Genomic DNA, 6,913 nt, shown 5'->3' on the forward strand with positions numbered 1-6,913 from the left:
TTCCTAAGACTATAAGCAATTTTTTCAAGAGGGATACAACTGTTTATTTCTACATACCATCTGTCCATAAGAGTCGGGGAATCAGACTTCCAGGTCATTGTTATGCATTTCCTGGCCCCACAAAGCAATTTCTACAAATTTAGTTTGGATCTTCGTCAAAGACCCGTTGAAAGTTGTGAGGTTTCCCAGTAAACATAGCTCAGGGTCCAATGGGAAGGTAACCCCTGTGATCTTAGTTAAGGCATTACAAAAGTCATACCAAAAGGACCTCACCTTTGCGCAAAGCCAGGTACAGTGTAGGAAGGAGCCAACCTCTATACCACATCTGAAACACATTTCTGACAACTCAGGTTTGGATTTATGTAGCTTCTGCGGGGTGAGATACAGTTAATGAAGAAAATTAGAATGCACAAGTCTGTATCGGGCATTAACCGCTGCTGACAAACTATTTTGACATACATCTGACCAGAGTTGTTCATCAATTGCTATATTCAAGTCTGATTCCCATCTCATCCTGGACCTGTGTAATCCTGGTTTTGGGAGTACGTTTTAGAAATAAATGTGTACATATTTCCCCCATAAAGCAATTTTTCCACATTAGTTAACACAGGTAAAGTCATTTCAGGGCCCAGGTTGGTTCTCAAAAAGGATCTTAACTGGAGGTAACAAAAGAAAGTTCTACTGGACAAGTCATACTTTCTCTTTCATTCTTCAAAAAACATGAGACATCCCTTATCAAAACAATCTTCCAGGTGCTGGATTCCCCTGTCATGCCAAGTCTCCAGAATCGTATCATCTAAAGTCATGGGTACAAGTTAATTTTGTCTCAAGGGTGTTTTTGGTGACAGTCTAAAATTCAGCCCAAGATTTTTTTTTTACTTCGTACCATATTTTAATAAAGTGTTTCAAGATAGGATTATCTGTCCTGTTGGATATGGTTTTGGAGTTCCATTTATGAATAAAATCACTGGGATTTCCTTCTCTCAGAGGATGAAGTCCAATTTGTATCCAAGAGGGGGCAGCATCGCTGTCAAAGAATGACAAAATATATCGCATCTGGGCCACTAAATAATATTTTTTGAAATTGGGCAGTCGAAAACCTCCTAGACTATAGTCCCATGTTAGTTTTTCCAATGACACCCGTGGGACTTTACAGTTACATAAAAACTGTCTGATGTGTTTGTTGAGGGTTTAAAAAAATGTTTCAGGTAATGGAAGTGGTAAGGACTGGAAAAGATACTGCAACCTCGGGAGAATATTCATTTTCACACAGTTTATTCGACCAATTAGAGTAATGGGCAGATTCCTCCATCGGTTTAGATCTTCCTCAATTCTACTCAGCAATGGGAGGTAATTAAGTTTGTTATCTATAGTTATTCCTAGATATTTAATATTCTGGAGCCACTTAAATGGGGTTGTTCGTGGGAATAATTTAACTTTTTTCCAAATTGACCGTGTATCCTGAAATAGCACTATAGGTGTTCAGCAGCGTCTGCAATTTAGTGAAAGAATTAATCGGGTCCGTTAGATACAGAATTACATCATCTGCCAGGAGATTAATTTCATGATTTGTTTGGTCCACTCTGAACCCCTTTATATCTGGATCTCGTCGAATTGCTTCAGCAAGTGGTTCAATAGCCAGGACAAAGAGTCCTGGAGACAGAGGGCAGCCCTGTCGACTCGATCTACTCAAGGGAAATGCTGTCGATGTCTGTCCATTTGTGATAATTTTGGCTCTGGGTTTATGGTAAAGAGTTTTCACCCAATTGATCAACAAATGGCCAAATCCAAACTTCTCCAAAACTTTGAATAAATATAGCCACTCTAGCCTATCAAAGGCCTTTTCAGCATCTAATGCTACAGCTACACTATGTTCAGTTTTTTATTTTGTTAGATGGATAATATTAAAGAGTCTGCACAGGTTATTGGCTGAAGATCGTTTCAAAATAAAGCCGCTCTGGTCTGGGTTTATTAAGTTTGGCAAATGTTGGCCAAGCCTGTTAGCCAGGGCTTTGAAAATCAATTTATAATCTGAATTCAATAATGATATAGGTCAAAAAGAAGAACACTTTAATGGATCCCTATTTTTTTGTGAATCACGGTGGTTATGGCAGTAGAGAATTACTCAGGGAGGGTTTGGGTTTTAGATGCCAAATTTATCACATCCATTAAAAGGGGGGTTAATAAGTCCTTAAATTCTCTGTAAAATTCAGTCGGGAAGCCATCCTCTCCTGGTGATTTATTGGGTCGTAGTGAGCATAAGGCCTTTTCGATGTCTTTCTGAGTGAAGGGCAAATCGAGATTCTTTTGGTCTTCGTGGCTGAGTTTCGGCAATTCAATAATGGATAGGAATTCATCGATCTTAGATAGATCCTCTGGCGATTCTGATGTATATAGATTTGTATAGAACTGTTTGAATGAGTCGTTGATTTCGGCTGGGTTGCGTGAGATTGCGCCAGTTTCAGTTTGTATTGCATTAATAGTCCTTGAGCTTTCCTCTGTTCTCAGTTGCCAGGACAATATTTTGTGAGCTTTCTCTCCCAATTCGTAATATTTTGGTGTGGTTCTTAAAATTATTTGTTCAACCTTATAGTTTCATATTAACCAGTTGTTGGTAAAGTTCTTTAGACCGAGATTTTTTAAACTCCTTTTCCAATTTCAGAATATCTGCTTCTAGCTCATTTATCTCTGCCATATATTTCTTTTTGATACCCTTTGTATAAGATATTATTTGTCCTCTTAGATACGCTTTCAGCGTGTCCCATAAATATGAAACTATTGGTCCCTAATAAACTGGCAAAAGTCGGGTCTATGAAGTAGAGTAGGGTTCAGACGCCATCTAAATTGGTGTCAAGTCCTACTCTTGTTCACCGTTCCAAAGGACACGAGGACAACTCAAATTTCCAACTCAATCACTTTTATTTTTATTTTGGCTTTGTTAGTTGATTGGTCGGTCGGTGAATTGGGTTGTAAACCTTTAAAGACAGAGAACAGAAATTACCTTTTAAATTAAACATTTTAATTAAACATTTCCACTGAATATTAAATTGTTTTAAATATTTAATTAAACATCTTATACTTTTTATTCTTTCCAAACTCAAAATGAAATATTTTAGCACAAATCCTTTAACACAAAATCGATGCATTTAACGCTGCAATGTGTTTCTTCAACAACCTACACAGCAGCTAAACATATTAAGCCGCATTTTTAAACACCATGAAAGTAAATAAACCATTTCACCAACCTGAAGCGGCTTCTCTCTGCTGTTTGCTTGTTCGACTGCATGAGAACCTTTCTGTCCCCACAGGTGCTTCAAATCAGTGACTCATCCTGGAGAGAGCAGTCAACAGGCTGTTTAAAAAGCAGAACCCCGCAAGCAGGCAGCGGGTCTCTCCCTCACCCCTCCACCCTGACTGTGACCAGCTGTCTCTGGTGTCAACACCTCCCTGAGACATGCCACGGCCCAGCCTGCTTCAAGCCTCCACCATCATCCATCCCCCCAAAACAGTGTGGTCATGAAGTCCTTCACACCTCAAGACCATCGCATCTGACAGGAAGCAGCACGTGTGGCTGCGGAAACACGAGGCTCGACCACCAGACGCGTTCCCCCCAAAGGCTGTGTTTGCACCTCCAGTCACCAGTCCGCAAGCTCCTAAAGTTCCCATGGTGGGAGACTGACCACCTGGTGTGGAGATGGTTGTGGTTCAGGAGGAATGCAGCCCCCACGCCTCTCATCCTGTGTGGTGACTCCCGTCGACGCTGTGGAGTCCTCCCGCTTCCTGGGCTCCACTCATCAAGGACCAGGACCGGCTGACTCACATCGACATTGTTCTTCAGGCAGCTTTCAACTGCCAGGGAAGATGATGGTACAGTTCACGCATCGTGAGTCCATCATCTGCTCCTCCATCACCGCTGGCACCCTGCAGCCACAGCCAAAGACAAGCGCAGGCTGCCATCATCCGATCGGCCGAGAGGCGGGCTTTCCTTCCTGTTTTCCCGACGAGAACCTCATATCCCGGCCGGTTCCAGCTACCCCTGTCCCGCTCTCGGCTCCCCCTATTCCACTTCTGGCTGTCCCATCACTCCTTCCGTCTCCCTGTTTCCCACTTGCCCCGTCCCAGCGGCTCTGGTTCCCGGTGTCCCGTCGTCGTCCCTGCCAACTCCAGTTCCCAGTGACCTGTCGCCGGTTCCGGCTCTCCCTGTCCAGTCGTCAGTTCCGGCTTTCCCTGTCCCATCGCTGATTCCGGCTCTCCCTGTGCCGGTTCCAGCTCTCCCTGTCCCGGTCAGTTTAAGTTTCCCGTGCGCTGTCGCCGTCCCTGCCGATTCTAGTTCCCCGTATCCTGGTCCCAGTTCCCCGTGCCCTGTCACCATCCCGGCCGGTTCCAGCTCCCCCTGTCCCGTTCTCGAATTCCCTGTCCCTTCCGGCTGTCCCATCGCTCCGGCTCCCTCTTTCCCGCCCGCCTCCGTTTCTGGTTCCTCATTCCCGTCGCCGTCGGCCGACGAAACAGGAGACGGAAGGAGTGATGGGACAGCCAGAAGTGTAATAGGGGGAGCCGAGAGCGGGACAGGGGTAGCTGGAACCGGCCGGGATGACGGCAGAACACGGACCGGGACACGGGGAACTAGAGCCGGCAGGGATGGTGACAGGGCACGAGGAACTTAAGCCGGCCGGGACAGGGAGAGCCGGAGCCGGCGATGGGACAGCCGGAAGCGGGACAGGGGAAGCTGGGACCGGGATACGGGAAACAAGACTTGGCAGGGACGGCGACAGGGCATGGGGAACTTAGGCTGGCCGGGAAAGGAAGAGCTGGGACAGTGAGAGCCGGAGCCGGCACATGGAAAGCCGGAACCGGCGACAGTATAGGGATAGCCTGAACCGACCATGGGACTCGGGGAACTAGAACCGACTGGGACGGCAACAGGGCATAAGGAACTGGAAGTGGGAAAGGGGGAGCCGGCGACGGGTCAGCCAGACGCGGGACAGGGGGAGCTGGAGACGGGACAGGGAGAGACGGCGACGGGACAGGGAAAGCCATAACCGGCGACGGGACAGGGAGAGCTGTAACTGGTGACGAGGGCTGCGAGGTGGCAGCAGGGAACGACTGGGTCGCGGACGGGACACGGGGAATCCACGACAGGAATGGCGGGGGCTGCTAGGCGGCAGAGGGGAGTGCTGGAGGCTGCAGCACTTAGGTGGCAGCGGGACCTGCCCGGGGCTGCTGGGATACGTAGACTGACGGCTGACAGCTGGGCTGCTGGGGCTTGGGCTGATAGCTGGACAGGACTGGCGGTGCTGGCTCAGCTGGAGAATGGGAACTCCAGAGAGAGCCAGTGCATGCCAGATGCACTGGCTCCATCTGGAGTTTGAGATCCCCGGTCCCCCAGAGCCCCCTTCTCCTGTCCACGGTCCCGCAGAGACTCTACTTGTCATGGCCTGCATGTGGAGAGCTAATCTGCAGTCGAATGGCGGGGGCTGCGAGGCGGCAGAGGGGAGTACTGGAGGCTGCAGCACTTAGGTGGCAGCGGGACCTGCCCGGGGCTGCTGGGATACGTAGACTGACGGCTGACAGCTGGGCTGCTGGGGCTTGGGCTGATAGCTGGACAGGACTGGCGGTGCTGGCTCAGCTGGAGAATGGGAACTCCAGAGGGAGCCAGTGCATGCCAGATGCACTGGCTCCCTCTGGAGTTTGAGATCCCCGGTCCCCCAGAGCCCCCTTCTCCTGTACACGGTCCCGCAGAGACTCTACTTGTCATGGCCTGCATGTGGAGAGCTAATCTGCAGTCGTCTGTACGCTATGATATATGTAGGTTGCGCTACACAAGGGCCTGTGTGGTTAATTGTGTCGTTTTTGACAAGAGGTGGCAATCTCCTTACCTTGGCAGGTGTTTTGGGTCTTGGGTTCCACTCCTTCTTTGGCACTTGATATTTAGATGCTGGTGTTTGAACAATGGTTTCCTTTTGGCGAGGAATAGAGACCAGGCTTTCTCTGGTTTTCTTCGGCAGAATTGATGGGAGAACCGGAGTGGTTGTGACTTTTGGACCTCTGGGCATCACATTGGGCAACCTACAAGGTGGGGGATGTGACGCAGGCCTCCCTTTTGCCGCAACCACAGGAGAAGGTGGTATTTTTGCCTTTGTGATTTCTTTTTTTGGTTCATCCCTACCAGAGACCAGGCTACCTCTGGTTTTCTTCGCCGGAATTGATGGGAGAACCAAAGTGGGTGTCACCTTTGGACCTCTAGAGGGTGTTATGGGGGGGCCTTTACCCTGCAGTTGAGTAGGAGTCGTCACATTTGGCAACCTACAAGGTGGGGGATGTGACGCAGGCTTCCCTTTTGCCGCAACCACAGGAGAAGGTGGTATTTTTGCCTTTGTGATTTCCTTTTTTGGTTCATCCCTACCAGAGACAAGGCTACCTCTGGTTTTCTTCGCCGGAATTGATGGGAGAACCAAAGTGGGTGTCACCTTTGGACCTCTAGAGGGTGTTATGGGGGCATTAGATGACAACACTGGAGTCTTTTCCTGTGGTCTTTGTCTTCTCTTGGTGTCATCAAATGGGCCTTTACCCTGCAGTTGAGTAGGAGCCGTCAGATTTGGCAACCTACAAGGTGGGGGATGTGATGCTAGCTTCCCTTTTGCCGCAACCACAGGAGAAGGTTGTATTTTTGCCTTTGTATTTCCTTTTTTTGGTTCATCCCTACCAGAGACCACGCTACCTCTGATTTTCTTTGCCGGAATTGGTGGGATCACTTGAGGAGTTTTCAAGAAGTTTTTTTCCCACATCTCTTGATGGGAGAATGCATCAATTTTTGGATCACCTTCAGGATGACAGCTTCGAAAATTGACCGCCTCTGTCAAATACTCATCTAAAAAGTTTGGGAGGTTGGCAGGCTGTGCCAGAAGTGTAGCTC

Source organism: Pseudoliparis swirei, chromosome 4 (assembly GCF_029220125.1).
Source record: "Pseudoliparis swirei isolate HS2019 ecotype Mariana Trench chromosome 4, NWPU_hadal_v1, whole genome shotgun sequence".
Taxonomy (NCBI): Eukaryota; Metazoa; Chordata; class Actinopteri; order Perciformes; family Liparidae; genus Pseudoliparis; species Pseudoliparis swirei.